This window comes from Seriola aureovittata, chromosome 14 (assembly GCF_021018895.1).
Source record: "Seriola aureovittata isolate HTS-2021-v1 ecotype China chromosome 14, ASM2101889v1, whole genome shotgun sequence".
NCBI classification, from domain to species: Eukaryota; Metazoa; Chordata; class Actinopteri; order Carangiformes; family Carangidae; genus Seriola; species Seriola aureovittata.
The window spans coordinates 20,267,775-20,284,325 of record NC_079377.1 but is presented as its reverse complement, the minus strand read 5'-3'; positions in this window follow the sequence as shown (position 1 = coordinate 20,284,325).

Sequence of the window (16,551 nt, the reverse complement as noted above, 5' to 3'; positions counted from 1 at the left end):
ATGGCTGAAAACGAGTCATTTCCTTAAAACATTATTCTTTTCACTGTCCCTCGATCAATAGCCTCAGATACTGTATGTCCCTGCCATTTTAATCAAACCTTTTTTTCCCTGCAACGTTCATTAAATTATCATCTGTTATCATCCTTCTCGACATCTGTGAAAAGACGTTCAGTATAATTGCACATGAATACCGAATCAGCCGTCACGCTTCACTGAGTCTGACCAACGTATACTCATTAGCAATAGTAAGCTCACACACACACGTGTGTGCACACATATTTACACAGGTTGATATATGCAGACAAGAGAACACTGGCACACAGTAACACACTTCATTTAGCAGCATTTTCTTTGAGCTGTCATGCTTAATAACCACTCAAAATGTCCCACTCGTACCGAATGAGGTGATGACATTGAAACGGTGGAAATTGCTGTTCATATTTTATATTAGTCATACTGAGTACAGATTTTGACAGACATTTTTCTGTTTTTGCCACCACTCAGAGGCAGAATCTTTAATCACAAAGTTCAATAAGAATAAAAGTAATAAAAGTTGACACATTATTATATTACTTGCCTGGCAGAAAGTGTATTTTTATGCAAATTAAGATATATTAATCCTTGAAAGGTGAGTGGGGAACATCAAATTTGGTGAAATCTCTCCTTGAAGCTTTTAAGTTGAAGCAGAAAGTTTTTGTCAATAAACAACAGTATGCAATTGATAAAATAAATGTCCACTACATGGCCATCCAGAAACTGATTCAAACTCTTTTGTCACCTGACGACTATTCAGACTCGCTTTATCCAATAAGGTGGGAAAGACATCAACGCCTGTGCGTATATCACCCGCACAAACTGACTGATTGACTTCTTTTTTTTTTCCTATCAGGAGTGTGCGGACACCTGTGGCGGCTGTGCTGTGGTTAATTGGTTTGATAGACAGTGAATAGATCATTCAGAGTTACAATGAAAAGATCAGGCTTTGATAATATAATGCTCAGAAACCTGATGCTCTGCCTCTACCCTAATAGTTCTGTATAAATGCCACATATACTGTGCAGTGCAGCCCACAATAGCTCCACTTATCATTGAGGTGACAGGCACATAATAACATGGCTCCATGGCTAATGGCTCCCACACACTTGGGGCTTAAAATGTATTTCTCTCTGACTATATAACTCCTGCCCTCCTCCTTCTCAATCGTGATGGGAATGATTCATGGGTAATGACTAGTGACAATGTAAATGGACTTGTTCGTAGCCCACAGCTAAAACCTCAAAACCCCCTGTTGCTTGCAAGTAAGATAGTTTCAGCTGCACACTGATTGTTTTTAATCTTGTCCATAAAAAATTGTCATTTCTATTTTAGCACACTGGATCCTTCTAGCACAAAGATATATAATCCTTATAAAGGAGGATTATGTAGTTTAAGATTTAATTAGATTAGTCTTCATTAAAGACTTAGCTTTGAAAGCTGTTGCCAAAAATGCCCAAAAAATGAATCAGTTTTCAGCCATTTTATAATTGCACCAACTGATTTGTTTACAGACAAGTGAGAAATTGAATTAAATGTAAAATGCATTATTACTTTTTTTTTTCTCGGTCAGGAATAAGGGAACCAGTTTATAAAATGTAATGGCATCCCTCAGTGTTTTAGGAAATTGTTCAAAGATGCAGAAGTTTCAACTAAATTGACATTTCATCCAGGATTTCCTAATCTTACACTTAAATAAATGATACATATATGAATCTAGAAGAAATGAAATCTATAACCTCAACAGATCTAAAATCAAAGTTCATTAGCAATGGCTTGGTTCCATTAAGTGTGTCAGCAAGCAAAGCCAGCCAACCTGGAACTAGGTCAATTCAAATGGGATTTAGTTGTCTTTAAATTTATCACACACTGTTTTTCCTGCTATGAAAAGCCAAAATGTCAGCTGTAAAATATTTTTAAATTGATTTAAAATGTACAATGTTCAGCTTTGTGGCTATTCTGACTATAACCCCTTAACAACGTACGAGGAACACTTTCAAAATGCTCACATTCAAGCTCCAAAATACCAAAACATTTTACAAAGCACTTCCCTTTTGGGTGCAGTGTCTTTTGCTAGCTGGCTTACAGCTAACATCTGTATAGTTAGTATAACTGTTTGGGGTGAAAACACACAAATGGCAAAGCGTTCAAATTTGAATTTGCTTTCAGTCAGAACAAACCTCGAGTTATGTGATTCCAAAATTAAGAATTTGCCACTGTAGAGTAATAATATAGAGTGGAAACTACTGCCTGTCAGAGTGGACAGTCACAAGAACCTAAAGACGACACTGAGTTTCTTTTGCACCAGAACGCAAATGAATGACAAGAGACAGATCAAGTGACAGAAGTAATCAGAAAAGGAAACAAAAAATTTGCTTAAAGAGATGTTCAACCTAAACTATGTCCTCACACCAACACGCTCAAATCAACATACAGCTGATATGAAACCGACTCTCAAGTCTACACAGTCGCAGTGTTTGTGTAGAAAAGCTGTGTGTGTCTTCAGCTGTGATGAATGCACTTTTAGAAAAAAAGACGGATGCTATTCATTGTCATACATGGTCTCGATGTGCTTTGTGGCATGAACTCACCGGAGCAGGATTCCTCTGTGAGCATGTTGCCTGTGATTTGTCGACCTGTCGCATTGCTAATTGCGTTCACCTGTTGTCCCAGATGGAAACCAGCCTCTGATTACTCTGAATGGCCACATTATTCTGCCAGAACATATTCATGAGCTCAGTTGGTTCCAAAGAAACAAACAAAACAAAACAAAACAAAAAAAACCGTTGGGGTTTGGTTATCAGGCAACAATTACAACAGAATCGTCGTAGGTGGCTCTGAGCCCATGACAGGATGACACATCAGTCAGATCATTGTTGTTTTTAATGATATTTATCTGTATGGTCACTTACCAATCCAATCCCTTCTTTTTCAGTAACAACTAGTGTAATGGATTACAATTTAAAATTCTGTACTTACATTACCTTTACTAACCCCAGTCATACTCTGGTTCTTCAATAAAAGCTCTTTTTCACTGCGGACATTTTAACATGGCGCAGTAGAAGAAGCACAGGTGTAAATAATTTCATTAACGATGGCTGATTTCCATTGAGCTGTTGTCTGAGCCTCCTGGTATTGTGCATGCTGGCTCATCGTTACACACTGACCAGAACAGAACTGTCGATTATGTTATCAATAACACTTGTGGGGTCCGGCATGTTCACTGTCTTCCCAGAAGTTTAATGGAGGGTTAATATGTTTCTTATTTGAGCGTTCAGTGGAGAAACACCTTCCTCTAAATCATCTGTGTCACACCTCAAACCTATCTAACACAGAATTCCAGGTGAGTGAGTCTCAGTTCTTCTCTTTATATTAACAACATGTCAAAGTGTTCATGCCCTGATATTTTTCCATTATTGTTTGTGAATTTCGACAGGCAGCATCTGTTGTAACAACACTACACGACGTTGACAGAGGCTCAAGTTGTTTAAGCTGACGTAGCGACTGCTCATAACGTGAGCTGGGTGCTCACAACATTAGCAAGCTGCAGTCATCACCATTCAGTCTGTCAGAATATAACACTGAGTTTTTAAGTGAATATTTTCACACCATCGATCTGTCACTTTGCTATTCAAATTAAACGACTCATAGCATACTGACTATATGGAGGTGTGTGTGTGTGTGTTTGCAAATTGCAAATGGAATAATTGAGCAATCAGCCAATATCAGCTGAGACAGACATGTCACTGATTATGCAGCCAGAATAAAAATGACTGGGGTCTGAACCCTGATCCGGGGAGTAGAGGACACTGAACTGCAGGATTAACCGGCACTCAGGGTGATTATCAAATCCGATAATTGATATTTTTTGTGCTGGTGGAGGAGGTTTTGATTTTGCAGCATCATCTCCTTGTCTTTTCTCTTCTTCACTCTCACTCTTCCCCCTTTCCTGCCAGGCATCTCCACCGAGCCCATATGTGTTTTTCTTTCTTATTTTTTACAATTCATTACTCTCCCCTCACCTGCTAACGTCTGTCCCTGAGGACGCGGTGCCAGCAGTGTGTGTGTGCGTGTGTGTAGGAAGTGCAAGGTCTCTACAAATGTGAACATCCCCCCCCCCCCCAGACAATTTCAGTCGAGTTATTGACAATCTGATCTCTCCTGCATTAATGTGTGTATACTGTAGGGAGTGTGTGTGTGTGTGTGTTTGTGTGTGTGTAGCATGTTGTGACAGACCTTCTAAATCACTGTCCTAGTTGATTTTCTGTGATGTGTGTGTGTGTGTGCTCACTCATGCATGTCTGAGAGCCCTGTAAGCCATAAAATCAGGGGAAGAGAGCATATATGCCATCAAATGAACAAGGACTTACAATTTGAAATGAACCATGTGAATGTGTATAAGTGTACCTGAATCTAAGTGTGTGTGTGTGTGTGACTACAGTAAAGGACTTGCCATAGTCATGCTGCACTGAACTGTGACAAAGCTGCAAAGTGGCTCAAAGGTCAAATTAGTTCCATTTGAAAATAAGAAGAAATGAGTGTGTGTGTGTGTGTGTGTGTGTGTGTGTGTGTGTGTGTGTGTGTGAGTGTGTGTGTTTAAAAGGGCGTCAATAAGGTTTATCGCCTTAATGTTAGTTTTTAGCTGTTTTATGACATCCGTAGAGCTTCGGCAGATGGCACAATGGGCGCCTTCCTTGCAGTTCACTGTTTGCTGTCCTGTCGGTTAAAATAGCTTCGACCATAAATGATTAATTGTGACGGGTGCATATCTGTGTGTGTGAGAGTGAGTGAATGAGAGAGATAGAAAGAGAAAGACTGAAAGTTTGTGTGAGATCGTCTATTTGAGCATTATTTAGTGTCAGACCAACAGTACTTGACCAGTTAGAGAAACAAATAGACATCAATTAGAGTGACGCTGAAGTGGAACTGATATCTTCATTTACATCTCAGAACAGCGTTCAGTTCCATAACTGATCTGATATTGCCTGTTTCATCTTGTAATTTACTGCCCTCCTGTGGTGACAGCAGGTTATTTTCTCTGGCACAAAAAAAGGCTGCGTTGGAATCTGCACCAATTAGTCCATTTCATTTGCTCTTTCGAGTGACCTCAGCAGCACCAGACACCGCACCTGATGCATGCTGGGTGCCGTAAACCCTCGCGTGCAGCCAGTTCTTCTTCTTCTTCTTCTTCTCGTGTTTCTTTGGCGGCTGGCAAACAGCTTTTTGGTTCACTACTGCCACCTTCTGGTGTGTGAAAGCATGTTCAGTGACCGCCGCTCATTAAGCGCATTCATGCACAACCCTGGTCACTGGAGTGTGTCATTGTCAGTGTCTTGAAGAGTATCATAGAAGTGATTTTTATTAAAGATATTTTTCCTGTATATTGCACATTTGATGTTTACAGTCTTTCAGCACATGAAATACAGGAAGAACCAACTAAAGGAAAGATGGCTCTGCTTTCCTATCTGTAAAAGTCACACTTCACATGCTGTGTGTGTGTGTGTGTGTGTGTGTGTGTTTGTTAAGTGAATGAGCTGCTAGGCACCGTTTCAGCATCATGACATCATTTGCCCTGCGTGGAGTCAAGATCATCCAAAACCGCTTTCCTTGTCCAACAATACAATTGTATTTGCGATGTGTTTGTGTAGGTGTGTGGATATTCGTGTATTGACACAAAAGCCGCCCACAATGTTTCTTGGACAACAAAGCCAAAGATCGGCGCCCGTGTGAGTGGTTTTTGCAGGAGGTTTAATTACAAGATGATTGCAAAAAGATAGTAAGTCCAGTGATGTCACAGTTTGGTTTGGGAAAGACAGGTAATCATGAAAATGAATCAGGGTCTGGGTTTAACGGGGGATGACTCGACTTCAGTCTGATTTAATTCCGAAGGAGATAAATATTGTTTTATTCGGCATGATTATTCTTGAGGTCTGTTCGTTTGTTTAGAGCGATTAGTCTGTTGCATAACACAATTAACATGGATTAGCTTCTTCATTTTTCTTGTTCAGAAACCTGATAATTTGACTGAACTGTTTTTTATTTCACTTCATTAATTCAAGGAGATATTGTGCTCATGTTATTTAACTTCTGGAGGGGAAGCATTTTGTTTAGTTTTGCCTTCTGTCGCTACTTCTAATAAACAAATATTGTAGGCACTAAAAATAATGCTTTGAATAGTTTTGTGTTATCAATTTAACAGAAGAAAACTCAATCAAATCATAGTTTGCATATCTGTTTATGTGTCCCTCCTCTGTTCAATGATGGTACTCATTACTTATCTCTATCCTAAACCTGTGCAGTTAGTTGAGTTTGTATTCTTTACAGAGTAAAACTGTTACTGGTGTCGACTAAACAGGGTCAACACATGGGCTGTTTCTTAGCTGTGTTGCAGCTTGTAATCCTGTTGTAGAAACTTAAATTTCCTTTTTTTGTGATCACCTAAAGGATTCCTCTTCCATCTCGGCTGGAAAGTTAAAGATTCAAAGTTCATTTTTAAGCTTGTTAATAGTTTTAGACAAAATAATCTCACATAAAGATCCAGTATGAAGCTGTTCTGGTGCTTTAACATGATCTCCGTCAGCAGAAGGGGTTGAATTAATTGGCTGAGGAAGGTCATGATACACTTTGCTACTAAATGGACCTTGTGGTGGGATTTTGTGACAGTTGCTGTTTCCAGGGTCAACAATTAAGGTTCAGTCTCAAGAGTTTCCTGTTCTGCTGCCTCCTTTTATGCTTTGAAGCAATCAATTTCATATCCTGTCCAATATGATCCTGACACATTGCAACCCAACATAAAACTCTCAACAGTGGTCCCATTTGTTGGTACTGACTTTGAAGTTTGAGATAAACCCTACGATGCAACTGAGAATTTTTACTGCTGAAAAAATAGTATGAATGCTCCACTGACTTCCCCTGCAGACATACAGGTTATTGGAATAGAAATATCCTTGCAAGCCAAATTGAAACTCACACTGTCTGGAGTTAAATGACACGCACCCTCACGTTTTGCCCCCACCCTGCAGTCTATGAAGCATTAGCAGCGAGGGGACGTCAAAGTCCTGCTCAGCTGTCAGGGCTCCTCTGTGAAGCTGGAGATGGAGACAGAACGTGACTGTAATTACAACACTTGTCATCTATGGAGAAAAGGCCAGAACCAGACAATGGGAAGAGGACAGAGACACAGACAGAGAGAGAGGCAGTAGAGAAGAAATGCAGTGGTTCAGATAACGCCACTCTTATTTCTTTTTATGAAGTACTTTGTACAGTGCAGATCCTACACTCCATGGGCAAAGAGACCCACTGAAGCACAACTGCAGACTATTGGCAGACACTACAATTTACATTTTAGTCCCTGAATGCCTCACAGGGGAGGCATTCAGGGATTTATGGGAAGTTTAAGGGGGGTTTATAGTTGTGCCAGTATGAGGATGCCATCGGGGGCCCCTTCTCCCCTTCAGGAACCCCAAACATTAGACTGGTTTACTTCTCTTACCAGTGTGCCTCTGACTTTATAACATTGTTAAGAAAAGTTGTGCATGAATAGTTTATGTCATTTTTTGTTTGGACTGAATAAGTCAGATAAAATCAGAATGCAATCTGATCTGATTTTATCTGGTTCTGGGCATCTCCCACATGAAAAGCTGTGGCTCTCTGTCAATGTAAAACATTGCGTTGCTAAAAAAGAATCAACATGCTCCATCAACCTTTTCCTTGTAGATAATCGTCACATTATTCTCACAGAGAGGGTGACACTTCCAGCAAAAAAACACAAATCTGATTCAAATCCAGACGCTTCACGTCCCTGCAGGAGGCAAAGTGATATAAACTCAGCACTTGTGCAAGTTTGGCAGCACAGACGAGTTATTCTGCCAAGACTGTGCCGTTTTTCTTCATTACGCTTTGTAACTCATAAACAAATGTGTAATTCACACTCACGCCATCCAGTCTTCCTTCTTGGTAAAAGCACATTACTGGTCTCCACTGTCTGAAAATGTTGCTGGTGGTCCGATGACCCTTCACTGTCCCTGACCTTGAGTGGTGGAGATCAGTGCTTCCAGCCAGGCTAACAGACAGACGGACAGACAGAGAGAGGGTAACAGGATTATTTTATGGTGGTTGTGATTCACTGATCTTAATTGCAGTGTACATGGTGTGGCTCAAAGCTACATCTCTCCATGTCAAAGAGAATTAAAGTTACAGGAGTTTAAAGTAACTTCAGTGTTCGGATGCGATGCCCTCAGCTCTGTGCGGTTCCACTAGGGTCAAGGCCTGCTGGCTCTCCTCAGCCTGGTCTCCACTGCAGGCCAGGGCTTATTACACTGTTTACTATGAGAGGGCAAAACATATTTAGAAAATGTTTTCTAATATACAGGTGCCCCTAAGCAAGGTTTCGAATTCCCACCTGTTTTATTGGAGATGCTCAGTGGAAGAATAAATGGGCAATTAAATGTTAAACAGGATTGTATATAAGGACAGAGGAAAAAAACTACAGCAGTTTCACTGAATACAAATACGTAGATCAATCTTAGGAGGAGCACAATAAACAAATATATACTTGTTTATAATAACAGCTTAATAAAAAATTGTTAAATACTAATAATAAAATAATTTCAATACGTTGCATTACAGCATCATACATGCTACAACCAGATCTCCATTGATCACCCTACAAAAACAACATACAGTGAAACAGTATGTTTATTTTTAAGAGGAACTTTTTCATAATGGTTTTTATATCCACGTTAAATATGATTGTATTAAAGAGGAACTACATGCAAAGATTTTTCTTTTCTTTTTGTGCTCTACACGGTCACACAGATTTTTTTGTTGGCGTGTGATGTACAACAAAATCCATACTGTGTGTAAAAACGTCTTTCTCTGCTTAGATATGAAAGTTCGCTTCAGCTGAACTGTCTGGCCGCTCCACAACCATGATCCAACCAAGACTCCAACGTCTATTCTCGCCTCCTACAGTCTTGCCTCTTTGGTGCTGCTGACGCACAAAGTTAGCAACTAGCTGGTGAACATTTTGCAACTAAAAGTCCCTCAGAGCAACAGCAATATAAACATAACTCATAATGAATGCTCATATTGCTCTGCGTGTGCTGGATTTATAAATTTTGTTAACATGTTCTCAATATAATTTTACATCGTGACAATATGTCAGTTGTTTTAGCTTGTTGTGGTGCCCCCAAGTGGCCAAAAAAATCAATTACTACTGCTTTAACAAAGTGCTGTGATATTAGGAAGTATAAATTTGACTAACAAGTTTTAACTATCATATTATGTGTTTCCTCTGCTGGCTTGGGAGGCTTTATATTATTATTATTAATTATTAAATTATTATCATTCAGTTTAGTATTTTGGTCTTTTTGGGTCACACTAGTTACACAACAAAAATGCCTCTCTTTTTCTATCTCAACATGTTTCTCCTTATATTTCTCTTTCCTGTTCATTTTTTTATATTACATCTCTCCATTCTTGATGCCGCTTCATCCCCTCTCTTCTCCCGAAAGCCGTCTTCACACAGAAAAAGTATCTGGGGTATTATTCTACAATCTCTACATTTCTTTGAAAGGCTTTCATTCTGGATAATTAAATTCACAGAACTCACCAATGACCCAGACGTACCAGTGTACAGTAAGGTCAAGGCTTCACACTTCTTCAAGCAAACCTTGACATTGCTGCCAAGAAAAGGTTTTCCAGACCTCCCTCTATAGGTTCTGTTACTTTTACAGGAAGGTGCATTTAGAAGAAGAAAATGAACAAGAGGAAGGAGCCATACCATTTTAGAGCTGAAATCACACACTCATCTTGATTTGCAAAGGATTAGAGTTATCGGAGGAAATCTTTGCCTGCACATGTTGCTATCCATATTTTAGTGAAGACAGAATGGTACGTTTTTACATGGCAGCTTTGCAGTACCTTGGAAGGTTTTGCAGCAGGCTGGGATAAGTATCAGAGCTGAGTGCCGTGGAATTGCTTAAGGGTCAAACGGAGTCAAGCTGCAGACGAGAGAAAATGGAGGGAGGGTTTGGGAGTTTATGTAATGCGACATCACAAGTTTTGCTGAGCTTTAAAGTTAGCCCCAGTGGCTACGCTCGAGGTGTGTGTGTGTGTGTGTGTGTGTGTCATATCCTAGCTGGAATTAAGCGATCACCCTTCTGCTGCTGAGAGGGAAGATTAGTTTGTCATAGGAGACATTAGTTCATTCTTATCCAATCCTATCATTCATGATGCTGACAGGTTTAATAAAGCCGGTACAAAGAGAGACAGATCTGATGAGTGTCCTCTCAGGTCCCACTGTAGTGATATAACCTGAACACATGAAACAATTAGTAGAAATAATGAGATGAGATGAGATGATATTTTAATCCTGTCCTTTAACGTAAACAAGAGTCTACCCCATGCTAGCAGCTCTGTGAGGCTGCTCTTCGATGCCGCAGTGATTTGAGCTAACTGAAAACATAACATGCTAATATTTTCACAATGTTAACGTGCTGACGTTTGCCATTTATAATGTTTGCCATGTTAACCAGCTTAATCCATTGACTGTGTTAGCATGCTAATATTTGCTAATCAGCACTAAACACAGTACAGCGGAGGTCGATGGGAATGTCATTTTGCAGGTATTTGGTCATAAACCTGAGTAAATGAAAAGTCAGGTGATAAAGTTTATCCTGGGAGGACTTCATCTTTGAGCAGTTGTCAAGACATTTCACTCAAAACCACAAATGTCAACCAAATGATGGCACTAGGTGAAAAGTCAGGTGGTCACCAAAGTCATTAAGATTCATCATCTGAGAACCATGAATGTTTGAATAAATTTGGTATCAATCCATTCATGAGATAAATGAAAACCTTGACCTGAGGATTAACACAAATCTCTATACAAATTCTCATGGCAATCAAAAGATGTGTGAACATGGTGCTGCTGGGGACCATGAATTCAAAGCAATCCATCAAATAGTTGTTAATTCAATTTGGGCTAAAGTGGTGTGACAACCAAAATAAATTTCACTATCCACCAGAAAAACAAGTTAAATGTGAATTGAACTTTTTACTTCTACCTTTTACTTACCTCTCAAAGATCCAATCTTCCTCCTGTCAGGAGATCAACAGGCTGTAATGGAATCCATATGGGAAGATTACAATAGATTTTCAACATATCAGTGAAGAAGTTGTAAAATCTTCACCTTATACACAGGTGTCTGCAGCACTGATAAAGTCCGTGATCTTTATTATCCCTCCTGAAATGAGACTGATTGACGAATCCACACTTTCAATCCGCAGTCAGGGTTGTTTGATTTTAATTCATTTCAAAGCCAAACTAAAACAGGGATCACTTTGAAAAGTCAAAATTTTCCTCCTCAGCTTTGAACCCTGATTCTTGCGCATACTTTCAACCAGCTTCAAAGGGCTGTCCTATTTCGAGGAAAGGATAATGTTTCATCTGAGGAGATTTTACTAAGGATACAGTATGTCCTCTGAGGACAAAGCTCTTCTGCTGGAGGTGGAAAGTGTTTCTACTAAAGGGAAATGATTATGGCTGTAAAGCATTCTCTCCTGCAGCCCAGCAGCCATTAACTGTTGGATTTAAGACATGCATCACAAACAGGATGTTCAAAGAGACCGCTAGGTTATGCTAAATGATGGGTCCTGTCTGCGTTCAGTATTGATCTGGTTTGGCCATGACTAAATTAAAAAATACATTGCTTACATGAGCCAGTATGTGGAATACTCAAACTCTCTGTCTACTTGTGCGCACCCAAAGGAGTGAAAGTGAAATTCAGACCTCAAGCCCTGAGAAAGCACACAATGAACACAAAATGTGTCTTCAGGAGGGTTTTAAAAGGAGTTCAGAGATTGTAGAATGGCTAACAGCACTGAGGATCTCAGGTCGCGACTGGGCATGCAAACGGTGTCAGTAGATCTGAGATGTACTTAGGTGAAAGTACAGAACGGGCCTTAAAATCTAATTCAAAAATTTACTGGAGGGATTAAAGAGAAGCTAAATTTGGAGTAATGTGCTCTCTATTTTGGTTTTGGTGAGAAGTCTGCATTTTGGACAAGCTGTGATTTATGTAGACTCTGTTGGCTCAGACATGTAAAGAGAGAGTTATAGTAGTCCAAAAGAGAGGAAATTAAAGCATGTGTGACGGTGTCTAGATTTTTCCTGCAAGACTTTCTGAGCCATCCAAGTGTAATGAGTACGACCTTTGAAGTCAACGATAAGATGATCATAAGAATCATTGGGGTTAAAAGAGAGATACAAATGAGTGTCATCTGCATAGGAATGAAATCTCACATTATGCCTGTGGATGACATGCCCCATGTAGAGATAACAAGAGACGTCCAGGAGTCTTTGAATTCAGGCACATTATCAAAGATTGAACATTTGAGCATTTTTCCCCAATTCAAACAACAGTTTGAATTTTGAATAAATAGCTAAAGCTACTTTACTAAACACTTAAAACTGAACTATAAATGTGACATGAATAGAGCTCACATTCCAAAATCATTCATTAACATGTATAAAATTCAGAATCAACACTTGGTAATCCCCAATTTTGACACAGCGTATTTAATTTTGAAAATACCTGGAACTCTCACCTGGGATTTTCACCTACTACACAATGTTCCTGGTTTACAGCTAAATACCAGCTGATTTTTAGGAAATACTGTGGAAAGATTTCAGGTAATTCATTCATCCTTTCTCTTTTACTTTGTCTCTGTTATTGTCATTGAAAACCAAACTAGATCACAACCTTATTTTTTGCTTAGTTAAACCTTTATTTTATGAACTCATCTTCTCACAATGGTTTCTCTCTCTGTCTGTTTTACACTTTCTTGTCTCTCATTCACTTTTACTCTGAACTAATTGTGAGCCCACAGTTAAAACTGGAGCCATTTTTATCTCATAGTAAATTATTTATCAACTTACATTATTCAACAAGTGTAATAAGTGCAGAATGCTGGTTAAATGAATAATGGAATTGCAGTCATTTAGAAAACACGTTTCTCATTCGGTCTAACTGGCAACAGCTTCGGCATGACTGCAGGGTGTTCAGATGCTGTGTTAGCTTATGGTTTCACTTACTATGTGATGCCGCACAGATGCCCATCACACACTACAACATTTGGTGTGGATAAAAACAATTGAATGACTTTGATATTTTTTTTCTACTGAAGCTAACAACTGTCTATATTTTGCACAAATGTATATTTTGCACAAAAGTGGGTGAAAAATAAAATGTGCTTCATAAAAACTCTAAAGGATCCTAAAAAAAATATGTGCATTTGACATATTCAGAGGTACACTTATTTACTTTCTTGCCAAGAATTAGATGAGAACTTCTCATCTAATAAAATAAAGTCATAACAGTATGGTAAATATGAAGATGGCCCACCGTAAAACAACAAAATTACTTTTTACGCTTTTGTACAAAAAGTTATTATGCATTTCTTGTTGACAGTTCAAAATTGAATTAATGTTCTCTTCATATGGGACATTTATTCCCTGAGTCTGTCCTTAGACTTGGTGCAGGTTTACAAGGGTACTTATGCTGCCTGGGCAGAGGCACTGCCTTAAAGGCTACAGTCAGGGAACGAAAGTCTTTGTGTGCAGCAAACACCATAGATTACATGACAGACTGTAACATGATTGACTGCATCCTTATTCTGCAGGATGTCCACTGATCTGTGGCTTTTTTCTTTTAGGTATTTTTAAAACTTATTTTAGGGCTGCAGCACACTCTTTCATCCATGAGTGCAGTCTAGGCTCTGTGTTTCCGGTACAGCACCGTGCTACCATTGCGGGTCTTAGCAGGTTTTTTGACCAGTGGAAAAGGGGCTTAAGTAAATCTCTTAGCCCAGAGGTGAGTATATAATGTATATTCACCACTGCACCTCTGGTTTCCCCCTTTTTCCTTTTTCTAAAGCAAATACGCATAATTCCCTAATGATTTCCATATGACAATAAAGCAATATGTTTATCTAGAGGCAAGTTTAAATTTGAAAACGATGGTAGGACAGTGAATTGGTCAGTATTTTTGCAATAAACCCATGTGTAGGTATTAACAGTTTTTAAAACATACTTAGTCTTCATGTAGTATGCAATAAACTGAACTTCACCTGACTCTGATGTAACTATAATAAGTGAGACCTTTCATATGAACCTGAGCAGTGTCTCACTGTGTCACTGCAGTGTCAGACAGAGTGAGTAATGGTGAATTATGCTGGCCATGGCTGGTTCATCATCACTGCAGGTGAAAATGCTGTCTTCAGTTTTTGCTCCTGCCTCACTCACTTTACCACTGCTCAAGATGACACAGTGTGTCTGACATTAAGAGAAGTCAGTAGATAATGAACAGCCATCCAGAGGGGAGCTAAAGGTGTGAGGTCCTGCTGAGGTTAAATTGAATTTACTTGAATGTCAAACTTTATTGTAAGTTGCACTGTAAAAGAATCCTGCAAAATTGAAGTAGTAGATTAATCCTGGCTGGCCAGCACAGGGTATGTCAAAGTAAAAATATCCGGCCACTTGGGCACTTTGAAATGTTTATCCAGGATACTGCAAATAGAGACGACGTGCATTTGTCCTACTTTATAGAAAGCCAAATAAATGGCCACTTTTTTTTAATCCGCCTGGCTAGTAGTTCCAATATAACTAACAAGTCTGCTCTCACGAACAGTTTTTACTCAATTGTTCAGAAAGGTGTGAAAGTTACAGTATATGACCCATGTACGAAAAATTTGAAGCTGCTTCCTCAACGTTTGTGACATAAAATTATGGAAAACCAGAACCAGTCTCCAACCTTAATTCAAAAGGAATATCTTTAAAACATAATGCACAATGCTGTGGTTTCTATAAGACCTCTCTGTAGGTTACCTGCTCTTTCATGCTTTTATCTTGCTAATGTTATGACTGAATGATTTCTTTCTTTTTTTCCTCATCCTTCCTTTATTCTCTGCGGGTGTCCGTATGTTTTTCTCCTTTTTCACCCTCTCTCTCTTTCTTTCCTTATGTCTCATTAGTTCCCTTTTCTGCTGCCTGACACGTCTTCTTTTTGGTTTCTGCTTCTCTGCATTTCTTTTCCTGTCACTTATTCCTCAGCCCCCCCCCCCATCTGTCTCCCGCCTCCCACCTTCCTCTGCTCACCTCACCTTACACATTTCCATTTAAAACTCATTTTATCCTTTGCTTTTGTCCCATTTTCCTCCCATCTCCTTTGTTAAGGTCAAATAAAGACACACATCCTCTCTCTCCCATCCACACACGTGCGCGCACACACACACACACACACACACACACACACACACACACACATCTCTCACTGGCTTTCCACTAACTTCATTTTTCATTCTTTGGTTTTCTTCTCTGTGTCTTTGTGTGTCTCCAGCTCTCTTCCTCTTCAAGTCGCCCTCGCTCTCCTGCACTTTTCTCTTTCTCCACATTCCCTCTCAGCTCCCTCCCTCCCTCAAGCCAAATGTACAATTGAATTTCATAAATTTTTTTTCTTATTCTTCTCTCCTGCTGCTACTCCTCCTCGCAACAGCAATGTTTTTTCTAGCCACTGGCTCTGTAGCTGTTCCCTCTCAACTTTATCAGATAGCTTGTCAAATCTGTTGCCGCCAAGATACAATATTCACCCCTTTTATTCAAAGACAACCCCCCACCCCCCGTCATCTGCCATTGTTAGATATCAGTCATTGATATTTATTGCATTCCTGGAGTGGTTTTGTGTTGAAATGTAACATTTTATTCGTGAGGTTAATGAACTTTCCCTCAGAAGTTAATAATTGCCTTCATTTCCCAAAACGCCTTCTGGTATCTGATATGGGAACAATTTAGCTTTGAATTGTACTGGTTGCAGAATAAGAGGTGGTTGGTAGCTGCAGTGTATTGTAAGATTGATATTATAGATTTATTAAACATAAAGTTTTATTGTAGCTGCTGGAAATATATGAATGTGATGTCATTCGTCTACATGTGTCCGGCTGGCTGAAAAATGTCAAATTTGCGCTGGTTAGAAAAAAACCCATTACAATTTTCTTGTATGAAGAACAAGAAAATTAAGTAACATCAGATCTTATCTCAAGGAAAACATAATAAAAACATATCATGAACAGAAAGTCCAAAAATAACTTAGAATACAATTTAGATAACAAACAACAAATATTATAAAATTGTAATTAAAATAACACTCAAATTTCAAACATCTAAAATGCCAGATTAAAACACAGCCATTCGTCTAGTGAGAGAAAAGCTTCATCAGTTTGATGAATTGCAAATCTTGTTTCTAAAATATGGACAACTATCCATTTTTTAAGTGCTCTTTAGCTTCTTCCATCTTGTGTCTGGAGCATTAAATCCAAATGTGGTCTTTCCAAATTCAGAATTAACTTTAGGTAGATGATGGTGATATAGATATAAGATGGTGATTTCCCATACAAGAACTATTTTTACATCTAAATAAATGTGTTTGTGTGTGTGTGTGCATGCTTTTTTTCCACGTA